General features: G+C 46.6%; 1 pseudogene; it reads left to right on the top strand.

The window, feature by feature from the left end:
- The first annotated feature begins 1,670 nt into the window (after positions 1-1,670).
- LOC147663409 (uncharacterized) overlaps positions 1,671-24,292 on the top strand; it is a 57,575-nt pseudogene continuing 34,953 nt past the window's right edge.

The following is a 24,292-nucleotide window of genomic DNA, read 5'->3' as shown; positions in this document are numbered from 1 at the left end:
ATCTTTCAGCAGTTGGACTCCACCAAATTGTCACCCAACCCACTCACATAGCCGGTCACACCCTTGATGGGATATTTACCAACAACCCTGACATTCTAATTTCCCCTCCCATTCCCCTTATTTGGACAGATCATTTAGCAGTCTGTTTTTCCAATAAAACCAAGTCCCCTCCATCTCAAAGTGGACCATCTCCCCGATCTCCACACGAGACTGGAAAAACATCGATATTCATCAGCTTACATCTATGCTGACAGATGGCATCAATACAATGGAACCGGATCCGTCATTAGCTTCTAGTAGCTACCTTGACATCTTAGACACGGCATGCTCCAAACTGGCACCTCCCAAAACCTCTCATCGCAATAGAAAATCTCCCTCTGCCCAATGGGTCTCCGAATCCCTACGTCTACAAAGACAACATTGTAGAAATCTGGAAAGGCACTGGCGCAGGCACTACAACCCTATTAATAAGATCTCATACAAAAGTGCCTTATCAAATTACAAAGACCTCATTACCTCTGAAAAAACGATCTACTATACCTCCCAAATCAATCAAGCTCAAAACTCCGCAAGAAAACTATTTCAAGTAGTCAATCATCTCTCAAACCCCCCAGATCCCCCTCCTTACACGTTTCAGTCCCTCTGCAACTCCCTTGCAGACTTCTTTATGGACAAAGTCACGTCTATCTTCTCAGCCTTTCTTCACAAACCTTCTTCAACCAGTACACCTAAACAATCTCCAGCCATCAACGCTCCCTCCTTCTGTAACTTCAACTCAGTCTCTGAGGAACAAGTCTCTCGCCTAATCTTCAGCACCAAATCAGGATCACCTTTGGACCCATGTCCACCTTCCATCCTCAACCTCATCCCTGATGCCATTTCCCCCACTTTAACCAACATTTGTAATACCATGTTCACTACTGGTTAATATCCCACTGTTTGGAAAAAGGCCATCATTAGGCCACTTCTGAAAAAACCCACACTCGATCCCTCCTCCCCATCCAGCTACAGACCCATCGCATGTCTTCCTTTCCCTGCAAAAATATTTGAAAAAATGATGAAAATACAACTTTCCAAATTCATTGACGAAAATAACTTACTGGACCACAAGCAATTTGGATTTAGGCAGGGGCATGGAACTGAGACAGCCTTAATGAAAGCAGCTGATGAAATCCGAATGACACTAGACAAAGGTGGCGCAGCAGTATTAATACTGCTCGATCTATCTGCAGCTTTCGACACGGTCGATCATGCCACTCTGATCGACCGTGTCTCAGCAATCGGCATTCTGAACAATGCTAAAGAACTTTTCGCCTCCTTTCTGGCAAACCGATCACAGGCCGTAAAAATGGGTTCTTTCTTCTCCCACACATTCTCCCTTCCATGCGGAGTAACACAGGGCTCCTCGCTAAGTCCGACCCTGTTTAATATCTATGTTTTGGACTTAGCGAGAGTAATCTAATCCTACGGCATTAGTCTCACTACCTATGCCGACGACACCAAACTTTTCGCAATGATTGTCCTACAGTTGCAGCAAACCTTCAAGAGAGAATGCTCACCATCAGTTCCTGGATGTCATCAAACTGTCTAAATTTGAACTCTGAAAAGACAGAGGTTATAACATTCGAGAAACTGGAACCTGCCTGGTCTCCCCTATGGTGGCCATCGAGATGGGACCTCCACCAGAACCTGTCACCAAGGTCCGCTACCTCGGAGTGATCTTTGACGACAGACTGCTTTTTCACCATCACGTCAACTCGGAAGTCTCCACCTCCTTCTTCATTCTGAAAAAGATCAAAAAGCGTCTTCCCTATCTTACTACCTCAGCTGCTAAATCTCTGATCAGCACCCTCGTCTTTGCTAGAATGGACTACTGCAATGCCGTTCTTCTCAATGCACAGGAAAAAGTCCTTAAAAGACTTCAATTAGTGCGAAACGCCTCAGCCAGAATCTGACTGGGCATTCCCAAGTTTACCTCCATCACCCCGTACCTCCGACAGCTCCATTGGCTTCCTGTCAAAAGCCGTACAAAATTTAAGGCATTGTGCATTTCATACAAATCCATCAAAAGCTCAGGCCCGCAGTTTCTCAAAGATGCCCTTCTCCTCTCGAAAACTCCAGAACTCTTTTCTCATCTTCGGCGAAGCTGCTCCATGTCCAACGCACATGGAAAGCTAACTGGGGTGACAGATGCTTTGTGAGTTCCACAGCCAGATTATGGAATTCACTCCCCGTTACATCAAAACTGCCTCAACTCTCCTTAGCTTCAGGAACAGATTAAAAACCTGACTGCTCCCACATTAAAATCTGCTATAGCCATCATCTGTTCATTTAAGCGCCGAGACACCCCTGGGTATTTGCGCGCTTTAAAAATTGCCAAAACATACACATAAACATCATTAAAGCCTGGACCAATGACTTTCTGATGGAGTCCGGAAGGAGGGGAAATACCTTACGGAGGAGTCCTATCATATGAAAACAGGACCCTACTGTGTTGTTTCCATGTTGTTTCAAGGTCAACTCCTGTTCCAGGCGAACCCCAAGGCTCTTGATTACTTGCTTTGGATCGGGAACTGGCCCCAGATCTAATGGCCACCAGTCAGGGGACCATTGTATCTTGGCCTCACATAAAAACATAACCTCAGTCTTACCAACGTTACACTGAAGACAGTTGGAAGACATCCACTTGAATACTGCTTTCATCCCCTCGGAGAAAGATTGTTTAACCTCCGGGGTCAAAGATTTAAATGGAAAGAGCAGCTGGGTATCATCAGTATAAGACACTGAACAAAACCAAAGGCTCTCATAATATTTGCCAGGGGGGCCACGTAGATGTTTAAAAGAGTTGGGCTTAAGCAGGAGTCCTGTGGAACCTCTTGGTGATCATAACCTCATCTGACCGAAACTCCCCCATGGTTACACATTGAGTGCGGTCAGAGAGAAAGCTCTTTAGCCAAGCCAGCGCCATGCCCTCCAGTCCACTCTCAGCCAGTCGTTCGATCAAGATCTTATGGGAAATGGTATAGAACGCTGCCGATAAATCCAGTAGTACCAGGACAGCTGAAATACCCTAGTCCTGGAACATACGGAGATCATCAGTTATCGACAGCAAGGCCGTTTCAGTACTATATTTCGGCCTAAAACCGGACTGAGAGGTATCCAGGCTTCCTGATTGTTCCAGGAAGTTAGACAAATGCTTATTGTGAGAAGTTGGCCTGGTATGTAATGCTCACTAGTTCTAGTGATCACTCCGTACCATGCCAAGCAACCCTTATGATGATTGGTTGTAAGTCAACCTTATAGACCAGTTATCCTAGTGGTAATGTGGACAAAGCAGTCTTAGGCTAAACTCTGAAAGGCATGTGAAGCCAGGAACCTCCAGTATGTGGCAGGGGGCTGCGTTGCAGGGAGGTGTAAAGAGGTCATGCCCCTTTTTACTCCTCTCTGCAACACAGCCCCCTAGCGCTTTTTCAGAGGGGGAACTAATTCCCCTTGCATACTGGGTGGTCCCTGGGGGCCAATTAGCCCACCAGCAACCTCCAGTATGTGCCAGGGTGCTGCTTTGCAGAGAAGTGTAAAAATGGGCTTAGCCTTGTTATACCTCTCTGCATACTGGAGGCTCCTGGTGGGCTAGTTGGCCCCCGGGACTCCCAGTATGCAAATGGAAGTAGTTCCACCTCTGCAAATGTGCCATGGGGCACGTTTGCAGAGAGGTGAAGTGAGGGGGCATGGCCTCCTCCCGATCCTGTTTCTTTTTTTTGTTAATTTTAAGAAGGGGGCTGTGTAGCCCTCCTTCTTTTTCTTCTTTTTTTGGCCCTGGGGACCCCATCCCCCGAGGCCTTCCCCTAAATCTTTTTTTTTAAATTTTGTTATGGGAAGGGGCCGCGTGGTGCTCCTCCCATGGCCATTTACGGCCCGGGGACCCCATCCCCCAGGGCATGGCCAACTTTAAAATTTATTTTTCGTCGAGGGCGCATGCATAGCCCCCTCCTATGTCCCCTTAAGGCCCAATGGACCCCATCCCCCAGGGCCTTACCTTTATTTTTAAAATATTTTTTTTTTATGAGAGAGGGGGGCCGCCTGGCCCCCGGGGCCTGGCTCTCCTTGTTGGGAGCTGTAGGAGGGTCCCAAGCCCCCCATGATCCCTGCCGGCTCCCCGCATCCTGCGGGAGCCGGCATTGCTTTTCTGCACGGGGAGCAGCTGCTCCCATGCAGAAAAGCAATCAGCTTTGATTTTTGAGAGAGACAGGTTTCCTGCTCTCTCTTACGAAAATCAAAGCAGTTTGATGTGGTAGGGTGGGAGTCGCAAGCCTCCCCTAGCAAACAACAGTGTCCTGGGGTGGACACCCCAGGGACACTGCTGGTGGTGGCGGTCCCCGGTGCTCGGGGGCCTTAGAGGCCCATCATTAATATCAAAGCCCCAGGGGGTGGCCGTCCCAGGGGCTGTGGGGGGCTATGAGCCCCCCGCTATCATAATTACTTTCCCCTGGGGGGTGGGATTTGGTCCCCCGGGGGCTAATTTTTAAAAAAGCAGCCCGGATTGTTTTGTTTTTTTCACGGCGTAAGCATACCTACACATACCCTGCAATTTTAAAAATATTTTTTTAAAAATTGGGCCTTAGGGTTCCTTGTGGGACCCCCTGAGCAGGCCTAGGGGTTCATGGTGTTTCTACTCTGCCGCCTTTTTTCGTTCTGCCCGTTTGTTTTTCTGCTTTCTTGTGCCTCGGTTCTACCGAGGCACAAGATGGCTGCCAACACTTCCTGGTTTGGAGTGTTGACAGCCAATTAGCATTCAGCTCGTGCTCAGGAAGGTACATGTACACTAAGCTCCTATAGATATATCTTTGATTTGACTTTTGATTTTTTCAAGAACTACTGAACTGATTTACACCATTTAACAAAACGATAATACAAGTACCGAACTCTACTTTTTTGCCAAATTTTGTGTAATTTCATTCCGTATGGAAAATTGCATGGGGAAAACCCGTTTTGTGACCCCCTTTTTTCTCAGCCCCATCTTTATGAATCACCCCCAAACTTTCAGGGAAGGAGCGGAGTAGAGCAGGTAATTTTTTTAGAAAAATTCCCCAAGATCCGTCCACCGGTGCCAAAGTTATTCTAAATAGAATGTTGCGATGTCCTATGGAAACTAGGTCCTAACTATAGCTACCTACTGGCAGCCGCCAGTAGGTAATATATATATATATATATATATATATATATATATATATATATATATATATATATATATATATATATATATATATATATATATCCGACACACTCGTTTTTAGCGTTTAACTCCCGCCTCTCTCCACAGCAGGCTCCCGGCGGGATCGCCACTTCCCGAAATAGTTCAAACAAACTCCTGGTAGTTACAGAGCTAATAAATCAGCATGACACCAGAGCCGGGGCCCAAATGTTCGTTCTTAGTGCAAATATTTATTGGCTCACGGAAAACCCAACGCGTTTCAAAGCTTTCGCCTCTTGCTCACGGGTAATGTGTAGTAGTGGCCATTCATTTTTTAAAGTGAAACATACATGATTAACGTGCACATGATCAAACATAAACATAGAAAAGATACTTTGTTACAAACAATATGTCAGTATCCTGTTATCGGGTTGCAAAGCAAAATACATGTTCTAGTTTTGTAGAGCTATTGGTGAAAATACACGAACAATGTTTATAACGTGTGCCGTTTTAAGCAAAATAATAAATGTCTTGTAACAATTAGATTCATGCTGCTTTAGGAAGGCAAAGTCTTTGAAAGACTCTTTGAGCAAGGCCACACTACAGTACCCCGTCAAATCCCCCCAAGTGAGTGGATTTTTCCCATGCACTAAATGCAAGGTGTAGGAGAGTAGGGTCTGCTATCCTATGGTCACCCCAAATTTTTGCTTTTTGCTTCACTGGTTTCTGACTTAATGTGGCTGTGGGCCTGCTAATCAGACCCACAGCCTGCTGTTCTCTCTCTAAATTACTGCCAATGCACTCTAGGTGCATTACGAATTGGAACTGGTTCACCTTATGAGCCCCTGTAATAGTGCACCCTAGGTGCCCAGGGCATAGGTGTATCCAAGGCCTACCAGGGGCTGCAGCACGCATTGTGCCACCCCTGGCCTGGCCTCCATATTTGACACAACTGGCTGATCACTCAGCTGGGGTAAGTCGGTGTAACCACCTCTTACTTAGGTACAGTATGTCTGTGCCTAACCCTAAACTGGACACATATGTTCCTATCAGCCACTCCTATGGAAGGCCTCATCAATCCTGGAGGCAGAGTGCTTGGAAATATGTGAGATGGTGCTCTGGCATGAGCTGAGCCTGTCTGCAGCTGTCGGGAACCACTCCCTAAGCTGTTCCGGGATATTGCCATACCATATACTCTTAAGTGCATTATAATCCTCGCGGTTAAATGCTATCTTTGGTTTGGCTTTATCAAAACATGTCGAGTAAGGTGTCATACGAATTGGAATACTATCCCCTCGCCAATTCTGGCGACGGGGATAGCATTCCACCCTTCTAGAAGGATACGACATGTGTGTAACCCTAACCCCGGTTAAAGTTAAACAGAGCCTCAGCTTCACAAAATGGACGCTGCCACCACAGACACAAGTCTGGCCTCCTGCTGCTGACCGAAACTCGGCAGATGGTGGCCTGGACAAAGGGTTTCCTGCCTTGGGAGGTGCGAGCACCACCCCAGACAGGATTTTGTGTATTGGGTAGGACAGGGCTGAATAGAATCAGACATGCCCGGGGCACACAAGGTGTCCCCGTGCATAGGCCAGCCCAAACCGGTTCTGGGGCCTTCCAGCCCCAGTCCTGGCGCGGAGCTGGACAAAGGAAAGGGGGTGTAACCGCCCCCCTTCCTGGTTCCTCCCAGAGGAGGGACCTAGTAGGTGATCCACCCCCTAGATTGGAATAAGAAGGGGAGCAGTGCCATTGCACAGCAGATCATCCCGAAATCAACTTAAAACTAAGAAGAAGACTGGACTTCGACATTCTGCTGCACAGAAGACTGAAGAAGAATCTCCCTTGTGGCCAAGGAGTGACCACCCTGTGAACACAGGCACCAACCAGCAACTCGACGTCTGCTTTGCCGCCGCCTCCCGCCGGAGCCCGAGCCCAGAGCCCGACAAGAACCAGATTCCCAGACCTCTCAGAGCCCGATCCACAGTCCCTGCAAAGAAGGGACCCGTGGAGGCACCGAGTGACGTGGGACCGGACCTCTTGGAAGACACTCGTAAAGCTGACTGCGCAGCTTCAGAGGCATCCTCGACGTTGTGCTTTGGGGACTGAGAACCCCCACCACCGAGCAGCCCTTGCACCGAAGATCAGCCCTCCAGCATCACCACGATCTGCGTGGGGCCCTTTTGCATTGTGCCACTCGACGCGCCATCCCGGCCACTAGCCACGTGGTCAGCGGCCATCTTGGCGACGAACCCGAAGATTTAAACAGCAGGTCTGGTTGCTCCAGACCTACCCAAGCTCCTGTGAAAAGGAGCACTCGCTCTGACCTTGCTGGTCCGAGTGAACAGCATCTTTCAACTTCTGCGTGGCTTGCATTTGCCAAGGCCTGTTTGCTCCGATCAGGTCGCCGACACCGCCAACAGCGAGAAGCCTACGTGGGACAGCTCGTGACCGACTCCTGGACGTCCTCGACCCCGGGTATCCACGTGGCTGCAGAAAGAAGCTACCCGACAACGCCTGTTTGCACCCGACATCGCCTGGTTCCAATCTGGTTCCACGGTAGTCACTGGCTAGTGACTTTGAACACTGTCCCCTCTGCTTTCAGGTCTTCAACTCTTCAGATCCACCCTTGGATCCACCGGAACTCTTCTCATCGAGCCGCCTGCAGCATCTTCAGCTCCAAGCACCATCGACCAGCGTGACGAAACCCGACACATCTTCGACCCTGTGCACCCGCTTCCTGTGGGTGAGGTAACTCAGCTCCGCCGGTGCTCCTGCACTGGTACACATCCCAAGGGCCTGTGTTTTAAGTTTCAGCTCCGTAGGTCACTCGGAAGGTTCCTAACTTTCTAACTTTGTGCTTTTTACGCACCATAGACTTTGTATTGAGAAGTGCGTGCACTTTGGACACTGCACCCGAGTCCCGTGGGCCTTTCCCGACTTAGCTAACCCCAGTCTCGAATAGCTCCAGCGATTCCCCAGGCCCTAGGCCTCTTCACTTTCCTCCTGGTATCCCTTATACCACTTATTTAGTATATGGTTTAGGTGGCCCCTAGGGCTCATCCATATTGTGCAACTTTTGTGTATTTTAAACTGTCTTGTGATTTAACGCTTGTGCTTCTGTGCTCATAAAGAGTCCAGGGGATTTTAATAGTTAATAAATCAATATATATTTTCAATATATATCTGTGTGGTGTCCCTTTCATTTGGTATTCAAGGGGGTTGTGTGTGGTATAACAGCTGGCTTCACATGCCTTTCAGAGTTTAGCCTAAGACTGCTTTGTCCACGTTACCACTAGGATAACTGGTCTACAAGGTTGAATTACAACCATCATCATAAGGGTTGCTTGGCATGGTACAAAGTGATCACTAGAACTAGTGAGCATTATATACCAGGCCAACTTCTCACATTGGTGAGCAGCGGATTGGGATCTGAGCTTGCTGTTGTTTTACCATTACAATCTTTGAGATTATCATTTGAAAGATCATACAGGTACCTGCTAGGTACATATAAAACAAGACTAGTATACTTAAGTTCTACTGAACTTAGTTGTTGTAGAGCAAAGGGAGTAGCACACCCTAGCTACAACTACTAGATAGGTTTAGTAGGTAAACACCAGTGTAGGTAGATTGCAACACATCCACCCACACTAGAGCAATGTCTGGAGCAGAGGGTTCCACTGGGAATGTCTCTGTTGAGAGTGACCCTCCAAGGGCACCATCCAAATTTGCTATTTTTCCCTTTAAGGAATTAAGACAGCTTTGTGTCTTAAGGGGTCTGAAGACAGGGCCTTCCCCTACTGCAGACCACCTAAGAGAGCTTTTGGATCAGTCTGAAGCTCTAAAGACCTCTAAAGCAAACCCCACAGGGAATGCTGAAGGAGGCCATCCTTCAGAGGATGACACTGTAGACCCCCCTGCCCCTATCATCCTAGTAGATGAGGATGCTTCCATCACTGGAGCTCCTCAAGTAGATGTAGAGGAAGAGGAAGAAGAAGAGGGGGAGGAGGTGGAAAGCAGTGAGTCAGATGATGACAGAGATAGTCAGGTGCTGGTCAGTAGACTGAACCAGGCTAACTTAAGTCAACTTGGGAATGAATCAGGTAACAACCCATTCAGACCCTCAGGTGGACTTAACCAGGAGCCTAGGAGGAGAAGGATTCACTCAGGTGACTCTGACAACTCCTATGCTTCTAGAGGTTCTCATGGTCACTCCAGAAGGAGGATGACTAGCCCTCAGAGAAGGGAACATGAGACCAAATTGAGAGAATCTCAAATTAGAGAGGCTGAATTGAGAGTCCAGAGACAAGAGTTAGAGATTGCCCTGGCCCAAGAGAAACTTGCTAGAGCAAGACAGCCTAGAGAGAGTGGGGTAATAGAACCCACTGGTGGCAGCAATATCCACAAGGATAAAGACAGGTCTTTTGATAATAGAAACCTGAGTAAGATTGTGCCCCCCTACAAAGCTGGGGATGACATCCATAAATGGATTACTGCAATGGAGAGAGCCTGCAGAGTACAGCAGATCCCTCAGGAGCAGTGGGCAGCAATCTTGTGGCTCTCCTTTGAAGGTAGAGGCCGAGACAGACTCCTCACAGTTAGTGATGGGGATTCTAGAAACTACCTGGTCCTGAAGAGTGCTCTGATTGATGGGTTAGGCTTAACCACTGAACAGTACAGGTTAATGTTCAGAGATACCCAGAAGACACAGACTCAGGACTGGTCTGAATTTGTTGAGTGTGCCACTAAGGCTCTGGAGGGATGGTTGCTGGGAAGCAAGGTTACAGACTATGAAGGATTGTATAATTTGCTGATGAGAGAACAAATTTTAAATAATTGTCAGAACCAGCAGTTGCATCAACATTTGGTTGACTCAGATTTGACCTCTCCCCAAGAATTGGGAAAGAGGGCAGATAAATGGGTAAGAACCAGAGTTAAGCAAAAGAACCAGAACCAGAACCAGGGTGGTGACCAGAAGAAAACAGACCAGAAGGGTGGGGAGCAGAAAACTAAAGACCAGAAGTCTTCAACAGGGCCCCAAACTGAGACAGAGGGTGGGTCCCAAACTTCCAAGAAGAAGAAGAAAGAAGGTCAGAAGAAACCCTGGTGTAAAACTTGTAAGAACACCTCTCACTGGACAAGTGAGTGTAAAAAGGGTGGAGCCCCCAGCACTGCAGCCCCTAAGGCACCTGCACCCACTAGTACAGTTAGCAGTGTTGGTCCTCAAGCCAAGGGTTTAGTGGGAATCACTTTGGGAACTGAAGGAGATTCTGACCTAGTCAGAACTCTTACACAGGCTGTTCTGGTTTGTGAAGGGGACATAGATTTGACCCCTGACATAAGTCCCAGTAACCTGGGCAAATACAGACAGACACCTTTGATTAACAACAAAGTGGCTCAAGCTTACAGGGACACATGTGCCAGTGTCACTATGGTGACACCTAACTTTGTGGACCCTGGACAATACATGCCAGGCGATGATTACCTGGTGACCAATGCCAGCAATGTCACTACTACACATAGTGTGGCACTTGTTAACTTTTCCTGGGGAGGGGTAACTGGCCTAAAGAAAGTTGTGGTTAGTGCTGATCTCCCAGTAGAATGTTTGTTGGGCAATGACCTGGAGAACTCTCTATGGTCAGAAGTTGAGTACAGGACTCATGCAGAGATGTTAGGGATATCATCACATGTCCTTGCTGTGACCAGGTCACAGGCCAAAAAGTGCCTCTCTGAACCTCAGGTCTTGGATCCTGGAACAATGGACCAAGTACCTCCCAAGAAGAAGAACAGGAGGGTTAAGGCTGCGCCTTCCCAACTGCCTACAAGTGAGGATCAGGCTTCACAGGAAACTGATCTTGAGACCCCTGAAGGAACTGTCCATGAAGAACTTGAACCTGATCAGGTTGAGTTTCTGGGGACAGGGGGACCTTCTAGGGCAGACTTGGGGCAGGCTCAGTTATCCTGTCCTTCTCTTGAACCCCTCAGACAGCAGGCTGCTGCTGAGGCTGCTGGGAATGCTCAAGGTGCCCATAAAGTATATTGGGACGATGGACTCCTTTATTCAGAGGCTAGAGACCCCAAGCCTGGTGCTACCAGGAGGTTGGTTATACCTCTGCAATTTAGGGGCTTCCTACTCACCTTGGCCCATGATATTCCTTTAGCAGGACACCTAGGCCAGAACAAGACTTGGGACAGGCTTGTCCCTCACTTTCACTGGCCTCACATGTCTGAAGACACCAAGGAGTTTTGTCGCTCCTGTGAAACCTGCCAAGCCAGTGGTAAAGCAGGTGGAACAACAAAGGCCCCCCTGATACCACTACCTGTGGTGGGGGTTCCCTTTGAAAGAGTGGGGATTGATATTGTTGGACCAATGGATCCCCCTACAGCATCTGGGCACAGATTCATACTGGTGGTAGTGGATCATGCCACCAGGTACCCAGAGGCAATTCCCCTTAGGACCACAACAGCTCCTGTTGTGGCCAGGGCCTTACTTGGAGTTTTCTCCAGAGTGGGGTTTCCTAAGGAGGTAATATCAGATAGAGGTACCAACTTCATGTCTGGATATTTGACAGCTATGTGGAAGGAATGTGGTGTCAACTACAAGTTCACCACCCCTTATCACCCACAATGCAATGGGCTTGTTGAGAGATTTAACAAGACCCTAAAGGGCATGATTAAAGGATTACCTGAAAAGCTCAGGCGAAGATGGGACATCCTTCTGCCCTGCCTTTTGTTCGCTTACAGAGAGGTCCCTCAAAAGGGGGTTGGCTTCAGCCCCTTTGAATTGTTGTTTGGGCACCCTGTAAGAGGACCCCTGTGTCTTGTGAAGGAAGGATGGGAGTTACCTCTCAAAAAGCCTAAACAGGACATAGTGGACTATGTACTTGGTCTCCGCTCCAGGATGGCAGAGTACATGGAGAAGGCATCCAAAAACCTTGAGGCTAGCCAAGAATTACAAAAAGCTTGGCATGACCAAAAGGCTGTCCTTGTTGAATTTCAGCCTGGACAGAAGGTATGGGTGTTGGAGCCAGTGGCCCCAGCAGCACTCCAAGACAAGTGGTCTGGACCCCATACAATTCTGGAAAAGAAGGGAGAGGTTACCTACTTGGTGGACCTAGGAACTCCCAGGAGCCCCCACAGGGTGCTCCATGTGAACAGATTGAAGGCATATGTCAGCAGGGCAGACATGGGCTTGCTCATGGCTACAGATGAGGGACAGGAGGAAGAGAGTGACCCTCTCCCAGACCTGCTCACTCAGAACCCTGAGGATGGCTCAGTTGATGGTGTGGCCTTAGGTGGCAGCCTCACTGAACATCAGCAACATGACTGCAGACAAGTTCTACAGGCATACAGGCATATGTTCTCATTGACACCCAGTCAGACTAACTGGTGTACACATGTGGTGGACACTGGTGACAGTCTTCCTGTAAAAAGCAAAATTTACAGGCAACCTGACCACGTCAGGGACTGTATAAAGACTGAGGTGCAAAAGATGCTGGAATTAGGTGTCATTGAGCCTTCAGAGAGCCCCTGGGCTAGCCCAGTGGTTCTGATCCCCAAACCTCACACCAAAGATGGCAAGAGAGAGATGAGGTTCTGTGTGGATTACAGAGGACTCAATGCTGTCACCAGGACAGATGCACACCCTATTCCAAGGGCAGATGAGCTCATTGACAAGTTGGCTTCTGCCAAATATTTGAGCACATTTGACTTGACAGCTGGCTACTGGCAAATCAGGTTAGCTGAGGAGTCTAAAGCCAAAACAGCATTTTCTACCCCTAGTGGGCATTATCAGTTTGTGGTGATGCCCTTTGGTTTGAAAAATGCACCTGCCACCTTCCAAAGGTTGGTGAACCAAGTCCTCACTGGGTTGGATGACTTTTGTGCAGCTTATCTGGACGATATTGCTGTCTTTAGCTCCACCTGGGAGGATCACCTGATCCACCTGAAGGAAGTGCTTGAGGCTCTGCAGAAGGCAGGCCTCACTATCAAGGCAACAAAGTGCCAGATAGGGCAGAGCAAGGTTGTATACCTGGGCCACCTTGTAGGTGGAGGCCAAGTTCAACCACTGGAGAGTAAGATCCAGACCATCAAGGACTGGTCCCCTCCAACTACCCAGACTCAGGTCAGAGCTTTCTTGGGCCTGACTGGGTACTACAGGAAGTTTGTTAAGAACTATGGGTCCATTGTGACTCCTCTTAATGATCTGACATCCAAGAAGATGCCCAAAAAGGTTCAGTGGACAGAAATCTGTCAAAAGGCATTTGATGACCTGAAGAAGGCCATGTGCTCTGCACCTATCCTGAAGAGTCCTGACTACTCAAGAGAGTTCATTGTCCAAACAGATGCTTCTGAGTTGGGAGTGGGAGCAGTGCTTTCACAGCTTAATGTAGATGGCCAGGACCAGCCCATTGCTTTCATTAGCAGAAGGCTGACCCCCAGAGAGAAACGTTGGTCAGCTATAGAGAGGGAGGCCTTTGCTGTGGTGTGGGCCCTGAAGAAGTTGAGACCATACTTATTTGGCACTCACTTCAAGATTCAGACCGACCATAAGCCCCTCCTATGGCTTAATCAGATGAAGGGTGAAAACCCCAAACTACTCAGGTGGTCCATTTCCCTACAGGGGATGGACTTTACAGTGGAGCACCGCCCAGGGACTGACCATGGCAACGCAGATGGTCTCTCCAGGTACTTCCACTTAGAACATGAAGACACAACTGGTCAAGGTTAGTCTAATGTCCCTGCGTTTGGGGGGGGGTTATGTAGGAGAGTAGGGTCTGCTATCCTATGGTCACCCCAAATTTTTGCTTTTTGCTTCACTGGTTTCTGACTTAATGTGGCTGTGGGCCTGCTAATCAGACCCACAGCCTGCTGTTCTCTCTCTAAATTACTGCCAATGCACTCTAGGTGCATTACGAATTGGAACTGGTTCACCTTATGAGCCCCTGTAATAGTGCACCCTAGGTGCCCAGGGCATAGGTGTATCCAAGGCCTACCAGGGGCTGCAGCACGCATTGTGCCACCCCTGGCCTTGCCTCCATATTTGACACAACTGGCTGATCACTCAGCTGGGGTAAGTCGGTGTAACCACCTCTTACTTAGGTACAGTATGTCTGTGCCTAACCCTAAACTGGACACATATGTTCCTATCAGCCACTCCTATGGAAGGCCTCATCAATCCTGGAGGCAGAGTGCTTGGAAATATGTGAGATGGTGCTCTGGCATGAGCTGAGCCTGTCTGCAGCTGTCGGGAAACACTCCCTAAGCTGTTCCGGGATATTGCCATACCATATACTCTTAAGTGCATTATAATCCTCGCGGTTAAATGCTATCTTTGGTTTGGCTTTATCAAAACATGTCGAGTAAGGTGTCATACGAATTGGAATACTATCCCCTCGCCAATTCTGGCGACGGGGATAGCATTCCACCCTTCTAGAAGGATACGACATGTGTGTAACCCTAACCCCGGTTAAAGTTAAACAGAGCCTCAGCTTCACAAAATGGACGCTGCCACCACAGACACAAGTCTGGCCTCCTGCTGCTGACCGAAACTCGGCAGATGGTGGCCTGGACAAAGGGTTTCCTGCCTTGGGAGGTGCGAGCACCACCCCAGACAGGATTTTGTGTATTGGGTAGGACAGGGCTGAATAGAATCAGACATGCCCGGGGCACACAAGGTGTCCCCGTGCATAGGCCAGCCCAAACCGGTTCTGGGGCCTTCCAGCCCCAGTCCTGGCGCGGAGCTGGACAAAGGAAAGGGGGTGTAACCGCCCCCCTTCCTGGTTCCTCCCAGAGGAGGGACCTAGTAGGTGATCCACCCCCTAGATTGGAATAAGAAGGGGAGCAGTGCCATTGCACAGCAGATCATCCCGAAATCAACTTAAAACTAAGAAGAAGACTGGACTTCGACATTCTGCTGCACAGAAGACTGAAGAAGAATCTCCCTTGTGGCCAAGGAGTGACCACCCTGTGAACACAGGCACCAACCAGCAACTCGACGTCTGCTTTGCCGCCGCCTCCCGCCGGAGCCCGAGCCCAGAGCCCGACAAGAACCAGATTGCCAGACCTCTCAGAGCCCGATCCACAGTCCCTGCAAAGAAGGGACCCGTGGAGGCACCGAGTGACGTGGGACCGGACCTCTTGGAAGACACTCGTAAAGCTGACTGCGCAGCTTCAGAGGCATCCTCGACGTTGTGCTTTGGGGACTGAGAACCCCCACCACCGAGCAGCCCTTGCACCGAAGATCAGCCCTCCAGCATCACCACGATCTGCGTGGGGCCCTTTTGCATTGTGCCACTCGACGCGCCATCCCGGCCACTAGCCACGTGGTCAGCGGCCATCTTGGCGACGAACCCGAAGATTTAAACAGCAGGTCTGGTTGCTCCAGACCTACCCAAGCTCCTGTGAAAAGGAGCACTCGCTCTGACCTTGCTGGTCCGAGTGAACAGCATCTTTCAACTTCTGCGTGGCTTGCATTTGCCAAGGCCTGTTTGCTCCGATCAGGTCGCCGACACCGCCAACAGCGAGAAGCCTACGTGGGACAGCTCGTGACCGACTCCTGGACGTCCTCGACCCCGGGTATCCACGTGGCTGCAGAAAGAAGCTACCCGACAACGCCTGTTTGCACCCGACATCGCCTGGTTCCAATCTGGTTCCACGGTAGTCACTGGCTAGTGACTTTGAACACTGTCCCCTCTGCTTTCAGGTCTTCAACTCTTCAGATCCACCCTTGGATCCACCGGAACTCTTCTCATCGAGCCGCCTGCAGCATCTTCAGCTCCAAGCACCATCGACCAGCGTGACGAAACCCGACACATCTTCGACCCTGTGCACCCGCTTCCTGTGGGTGAGGTAACTCAGCTCCGCCGGTGCTCCTGCACTGGTACACATCCCAAGGGCCTGTGTTTTAAGTTTCAGCTCCGTAGGTCACTCGGAAGGTTCCTAACTTTCTAACTTTGTGCTTTTTACGCACCATAGACTTTGTATTGAGAAGTGCGTGCACTTTGGACACTGCACCCGAGTCCCGTGGGCCTTTCCCGACTTAGCTAACCCCAGTCTCGAATAGCTCCAGCGATTCCCCAGGCCCTAGGCCTCTTCACTTTCCTCCTGGTATCCCTTATACCACTTATTTAGTATATGGTTTAGGTGGCCCCTAGGGCTCATCCATATTGTGCAACTTTTGTGTATTTTAAACTGTCTTGTGATTTAACGCTTGTGCTTCTGTGCTCATAAAGAGTCCAGGGGATTTTAATAGTTAATAAATCAATATATATTTTCAATATATATCTGTGTGGTGTCCCTTTCATTTGGTATTCAAGGGGGTTGTGTGTGGTATAACAGCTGGCTTCACATGCCTTTCAGAGTTTAGCCTAAGACTGCTTTGTCCACGTTACCACTAGGATAACTGGTCTACAAGGTTGAATTACAACCATCATCATAAGGGTTGCTTGGCATGGTACAAAGTGATCACTAGAACTAGTGAGCATTATATACCAGGCCAACTTCTCACACAAGGCATGCAAGAACAGCCATAAATGTAAGAGCCTTAAAATTTGCAAAGATCTTACTGAGCATAAAATCACAAAAATGCTAGGTTGTAACACCGAGTATGCAGTATATGCACTCAAATGCCCATGCGAAAAGTTTTATATTGGTATGACTACCAAGAAAGCAAAACTGCGGGCATTAGAGCATCTTCGTGCCATTAAAAATGCAAATCCACAGTACCCAGTGGCAAGGCACTTTGCGACCGAGCATCTGCAAAATCCCAATCTTGTACAATTCTATGTGATTGACTGTGTCAACAGAAACGAGAGAGGTGGCAACAGGTTACTTGAATTACGCAAACTGGAATCCAAATACATCATCCGGTACAACACAATACAACCCTTTGGGCATAACATAGGGGAAGAATTATCAGTGCACTTACAATCTTAAACTGAAATCCAATGTCTACTTTCCTATATATATATTCCATTCTGACTGTTTTTAATATGCACATTTTTTCACGTGACCTGATACTCATAGCAAAACACTGATACTCTGTTTCTCTAATTTTGATTCTGTAGGTATGCTGCACATATACAAGATATTTGGAAACACCTAGCCCACTTGGGCATGATACCGTCTAACTTGATTTTGGACTTTATGACACAACCATAAGAATTGGTGAATTATATACACTGTGCCCACTGGGGCGGGACATCTTTGTTTATTTTCATTCATTCATGAACTGCACGACCATAAGAATTGGTGAATTATATATACTGTGCCCACTGGGGCGAGATATCTGTGTTTATTTTCATTCATGAACTGAACTGCAATAGATTATTTTCACGCAAAAGCAGCATGAATCTAATTGTTACAAGACATTTATTATTTTGCTTAAAACGGCACACGTTATAAACATTGTTTGTGTATTTTCACCAATAGCTCTACTAAACTAGAACATGTATTTTGCTTTGCAACCCGATAACAGGATACTGACATATTGTTTGTAACAAAGTATCTTTTCTATGTTTATGTTTGATCACGTGCACGTTAATCACGTATGTTTCACTTTAAAAAATGAATGGCCACTACTACACATTACCCGTGAGCAAGAGGCGAAAGCTTTGAAACGCGTTGGGTTTTCCGTGTGCCAATAAATATTTGCACTAAGAACGAACATTTGGGCCCCGGCTCTGGTGTCATGCTGATTTATTAGCTCTGTAACTACCAGGAGTTTGTTTGAAATATATATATATATATATATATATATATATATATATATATATATATTACCTACTGGCGGTCGCCAGTAGGTAGTTATAGTTAGGATTTTTTTCAATGTTAAATCTGAAAATTCTATTTGGAATAACTTTGGCGCCGGTTGACGAATCTGCCTGAAAATTTCCTCAAAATGGCCTCGCGGCGTTCCGGTCCTTCCCTGAAAGTTTGGGGGGGATTCGTCAAGCGGGGGCCGAGATAAAAGGGGGGTCCCAAAACGCGTTTTCCCCATGTTAATTTCCATAGGGCGGTCGATTTCACTTTTAGCCCGAACGGCTGAATGGATTTCCACCAAACTTGGCAAAATTGTAGGGACTGGAAGCCGGATGTGCCTTTGCTATGTCTCAAGATATGTGCTCCAGTGGATTTTGAGTAATTAAGGTTCAAAAAAATATATATATCTATAGCCGCGCTCCGGTACGCGCACCGGTACGCGCACCGGGCGCTTACCGCGACTTGCGCGCAGAAAGCTGATTGGCTCTGGGATGTCTGTAAACATTCTAAACAGTCCGGAGTGGCCGCCATCTTGTGTCTCGGTAGGATCGAGACACGAGAGGTGGCCAAAACAAAGAGGGAAATGACCATAAGGGGGCAGAGTAGACCCCCCTTTACCCCCTAGGTTTGATGTGGGGGCCATAAAAGGGCCCCGCGGAGCAAAAAAAAAATTTAAAAAAATTTTGATTTTCGCGGGGTGAGCGCCCGGTACGCGCACCGGTACGCGCACCGGTAAGCGTACCGGGGAGTGTACCATGGGGAAAAAGAATGACAGTTTTAAAAGTAGCTGTTTAAAAAAAAAATTTTTGTTGTTTTTTTTTATACATACACATACATATATATATAAATGCATATGCATATATATATATATGCATATATGTGTATATGTGTGCGTGTAGAGAGAGGTAGAGAGGTAGAGGTGTAGAGGTAGAGAGGTAGAGAGGTAGCGGTAGAGAGGTAGAGATTAGTAGAGAGAGAAGAAGAGAGAGGTAGAGAGGTAGAGAGTAGAGAGTGAGTAATAGAGAGTAGAGAGTGAGTAGTAGAGAGTAGTAGAGAGCAGTAGAGAGAGTAGCAGAGAGTGAGTAGTAGAGAGTAGTAGAGTGAATAGTAGAGTGAGTAGTAGAGAGTAGTAGAGAGTGAGTAGTAGAGAGTGAGTAGTAGACAGTAGTAGAGAGTAAGTAGTAGAGTGAGTAGTAGAGAGCAGTAGAAAGTGAGTAGTAGAGAGTAGTAAAGAGTGAGTAGTAGAGAGTGAGTACTAGAGAGTGAGTAGTAGAGAGTAGTAGAGAATGAGTAGCAGAGAGAATAGTAGTGAGTAGTAGAGAGTGAGTAGTAGAGTGAGTAGTAGAGACTAGTAGAGAGAGAGTAGTAGAGAGTGAGTAGTAGACAGTAGTAGAGAGTGAGAAGTAGAGAGTGAGTAGTAGAGAGTAGTAGTGAGTAGTAAAGAGTGAGTAGTAGAGAGAGTAGTAGAGAGTGAGTAGTAGAGAGTAGTAGATAGTGAGTAATAGGGAGTAGTGAGTAGCGAGTAGTAGGGAGTGAGTAGTAGAGAGAGAGTAGTAGAGTAGTAGAGAATGAGTAGTAGACAGTGAGTATTTGAGAGTAGTGGAGTAGGAGAGAGTAAGTAGTAGAGAGTAGTGGAGAATATTCCAAAGTTTGGCACAGCACCACTTTCACAATGAGTCCAATCAAATCATATCACTTAGAGTCCTTATTGAAGCGCTGAATCTTGGTGTATATTCAAATGCTTTTATTTTCCTTAAGTTTATGTACCACAGCCAGCCGAAAGGTTTCGTTCTGTACAACAGAACTTCTTCAGGGCGTTCTTATTTCCTTCAAGTTATGTCGGTATCCAGTTGTCATATAACTAGATATTTCTTCCAAATGTTAGACGAGACATAAGTATATTCTTATTCAAAGTGACTAGGTATCAATTTTACCCACACAATTCGGGCAGACTTGAGTAATTTATAGCATCCTCAAAGTCAGTCTTTCAAAAATTCCAAAGTATAGGACATGATAATCCAAATCCAAATGTTTCTCAAGAAAAGTAATTTACATTCGTTCGGAATATCGGTGTTTGGGCAGATATGATCCAGGGACCCCCAGTATGCAAGGGGAATTAGTCCCCCCTCTACAAACGCGCCAGTGGCCTGCATTGCAGAGAGGTGTAACAAGGGTGTGGCCTCATTACACTTCTCTGCAATGCAGCTCCCTCGCGCATACTGGAGGCTCCTGGTGGACCAGTTGACCCCAGGGACCCCCAGTATGCAAGGGGAATTAGTTCCCCCTCTGCAAACGCGGCAGTGGGCTGCGTTGCAGAGAGGTGTAACAAGGGGCATAGTCTCATTACACCTCTTCAATGCAGCCCCTGGCGCATACTGGAGGTTCCAGGTGGGCTAATTGGCCCCCAGGGGCCCCCAGTATGCAAGGGGAATTAGTTCCCCCTCTTCAAACATGCACGGGGGCTGCGTTGCAGAGAGGTGTAAAAAGGGTTGTGGCTTCATTACACCTCTCTGCAATGCAGTCCCCTGGCGCATACTGGAGATTCCTGGTGGGCTTTCAGGTGTTATATAGTTAGGAATTAGCATTAAAAAAACCTTTGAAATTCACTGAAAAAACCATAGGTTTCACACCAGTTATAGTTAGGAATTAGCATTTAAAAAACCTATTAAATTCACTGACAAAACCATAGATTTCACACCATTTATAGTTAGCTGGAAATTTTACTGACATAAAACCATTGAAATTCCCACGTTATAGTTAGTTGGACTCACTATAACTTGCGCGCCTGTAATGCACTGCTGATGACGTCACATATTACATCACTCATGACATGGTCAGTGACATCACTCATGACATCACTGATGACACCATCCTTGTGACAGAGTGACAGACCTAATTTCAGTGTAATGTAACGCTTGAAACACATATTCAAAAATAGAAACAAACATTTTCAAAAAAATGGAGATACCCAAACCAGTAACAACAACCAATTCAGTAATTCCACCATCTATATACACATCCACTCATTCACCAACAGTTCTATATAGTCACTCATATATATACTCACTCATCATATGTAGTGATACACCTATACATCCTGTTACACATCAGCAGTCATCCAAAAGTTACTCACACACATACTCACACATGCAAATAAACTATTGAACATCCATTTATTTGCATATACATTTATACACACACTACCACCTTACTTCTAAGGAAACTTACCCATACTTACTCTCTTAAACAATCACTTATAGAAACACATACTTATTTAAACAGGAACTCCTACAATCTCTCACTATATATACTATACTCACTTATATACATCAATACTCACATATACTAGATTAAAACATATGTCGTTACTAATGAAGACACTAGTGAGACAGTCATTCACTCACTAACACACACATATACACACTCATCCACCCATACAGCCTGCACATATGCTGTCTTCAAAACACATACAAACAGTGAGTCAGTCACCAACCCCTGCAGCCACTTTTACACAAAGAGAAACACTGATACAAACATTTAAATATTTAAACAATACTCGCTAATATATGTATTCACTAAGATAAGCCAGTTACCCAACCAATTTTTTTTAAAAAAAACATCCATTTACACACTTATTTAAACATTTATTCTTCCATCGACCTTTACAAATACATATATAAAACAAATTTATTTTTCAGAAAGACACACATTCACTGGATGGTGTCATCAGTGATGTCATGAGTGATGTCACTGACCATGTCATGAGTGATGTAATATGTGACGTCATCAGCAGTGCATTACAGGCGCGCAAGTTATAGTGAGTCCAACTAACTATAACGTGGGAATTTCAATGGTTTTATGTCAGTAAAATTTCCAGCTAACTATAAATGGTGTGAAATCTATGGTTTTGTCAGTGAATTTAATAGGTTTTTTAAATGCTAATTCCTAACTATAACTGGTGTGAAACCTATGGTTTTTTCAGTGAATATATATATATATATATATATATATATATATATATATATATATATATATATATATATATATATTACCTACTGGCGTCTTGCCAGTAGGTATATATAGTTAGGATTTTTTGTCTATGGAACTTTTGAAAATTCTATGTCTAATAACTTTGGCGTTTGTGGACGGAATCGGCTGAAATTCTCAGGAAAATTGCACATTTTGTTTCTGAGCAGCTCTTGAAAATTTGGGGGGTTTCGTCAAGGGGGGGCCGAGAAAAAAGGGGGGTCCCAAAACGCGTTTTCCCCATGTTAATTTCCATAGGGCGGTTGGCCTCACTTTTAGCTCGAACGGCTGAATGGATTTGCACGAAACTTGGCAAAATTGTAGGGACTGTTAGCCCGATGTGCCTTTGCTAGGTCTCAATATATGTGCTCCAGTGGATTTTGAGAAATTAACGTTCAAAACAAGATATATATCTGTAACAGCGCTCCGGGCTGCGCTCCGGTCCGCTTACTTTTCGCGAAACGGAACTTTGCGATGCGAAGCTGATTGGCTCCCCGGTGTCTGTCAACATTCTAAACAGTCCGGAGCGGCCGCCATCTTATCTCTCGGTAGGATCGAGAGAGAAGAAGAGGTGAAAAACGAAGGGGGAATTTAATGAAAGGGGGCAAGGTATACCCCTCTTGACCCCCTAGGAATGTTGTTGGGGTTATTAAAGGGTCCCGTGGGGAAAATAAAAAAAAAAATATTTTTCACGGGCCGCGAACCGGGTCGCAAACTGGTAGCGAATCGGGAATTCGCCATTTTGTGTTTCGTTTTAATTAAATTACTAGGAATAAGGGGGTGCGGGAGACGTATCCTAATCCTTTATGTTTTCTGAGGGTGGCTGAGGAGGCTCATATATGTTGATACATGTCTTTGCTGCGTGACGTCTGTTAACGTTCGATTCGATGGAAATCAGGAAGTGTTGACCGCCAATTTGTCAGTGCGATAAAATATTTTGTTATAAATGAATCCTTATTGATAAACATTGTCTGCACCATCTTGCCTTTTTTCCAATGCCACAATTTTGTTGTGCACGGCAGCCATTTTAGATGCCAGGCCGGTCCCAGGCTATCACCTAGCCCTGCGGATGTAGTTTATGGCCCCAGCTGTAGAGAATCCAGACATGCCAACCCTCCCGATTCAGGCGTGAGACTACTGATTTCAGTGCTAGTCTCCCGCCTCCCGATTTCTGCAAGCAAAAACCCGGGGGCATATTACCAACAACTAGCGATAATTTTTGTCTCTAACTTGTTTATTAGCAAGGTTTATCGCAAATGCGATAAAAAACGGCCGCAATGCATGAATATCGCTGAAAAGTCAGCGATATTCATGCATTATCGAGCAAATGCTCTTAGCCATGTTATCCACCTCCCATTGGATAACATGGCTAAGAACTGCTCAGGGCAGGTGTTAGCTTTTTGAGATATTCGCGCTTAGCGCGAATATCTCCAAAAGTTGGTAATAGGAGATAGCGATGTTAGGGACTGTTTCCAGTCGCTAACATCTTGGCACGCCCACTTTGCATGTCATTAGTGATAAATATCACTGACATGCAAAGCGGGGCCCAAGATGGTCGCTATCTCCTTTTAGCTGTCACTAACTGGTGTTAGCGACAGCTTGGTAATAGGGAGATAATTTTATCTCCGCTTTCTTGGCTTTTAAAGCCAAAAAAGCGGAGATAAACCCCCTTGATAATATGCCCCACGATTCCTCGGGGGTTTCAGCTGACAAGGCTTGGTATTGTGTTACGTGGTAATTCTTCCAGGAAACGTCAGAGGGTCGATGCAGGGGTTCTAGAAGGGGTGATAAACCATTTAAGCCTCATGAACAAGCGCATGGTCTTTTAAAGATCTGTGAAGTACTCGGGGCGGCGGTGTGTTCTCTTTCAGGAGCGGGCGGGCGGGGGGGGGGGGCACTGCCAGCAACTTGCCAGGCCAGGCAGTGTTCAACACTTGCATCACCCTTTCTCTGCCTGCTATTGCGCTCCATGCTTCGGAAAGGTAAGAAAAAGAATGTGCATTTGAGTTTGAAATGTCCGATCCTGTAGCAGTACACTTGCAAAGCCCACACATGACAATAACCCGATTCAAGGCCCCATTCACCCGATTTTTTAAAAATATATAGCACTCCAACAAAGTGGGATTATAAAACTTTATTAACTTTTAAATATAACGAACGGAACAAAAACTGTAACAAACATTTAAACATTTTTGACAAAAAAAAGCAACAATGGTCAGAAGCTGTCTTTTGTGCGAATAGTCCCAAGGCAGCACAACGTGCTGAGTTCTGGACGGCACCCAGGTGATGTCACCTGGGTGCCACACTGGTTTT

The sequence above is a fragment of the Lissotriton vulgaris genome, unplaced genomic scaffold, assembly GCF_964263255.1.
Source record: "Lissotriton vulgaris unplaced genomic scaffold, aLisVul1.2 SCAFFOLD_1807, whole genome shotgun sequence".
NCBI classification, from domain to species: domain Eukaryota; kingdom Metazoa; phylum Chordata; class Amphibia; order Caudata; family Salamandridae; genus Lissotriton; species Lissotriton vulgaris.
The sequence above is the reverse complement of the archived record's forward strand: the minus strand, read 5'-3'. Positions and strand labels throughout refer to the sequence as shown.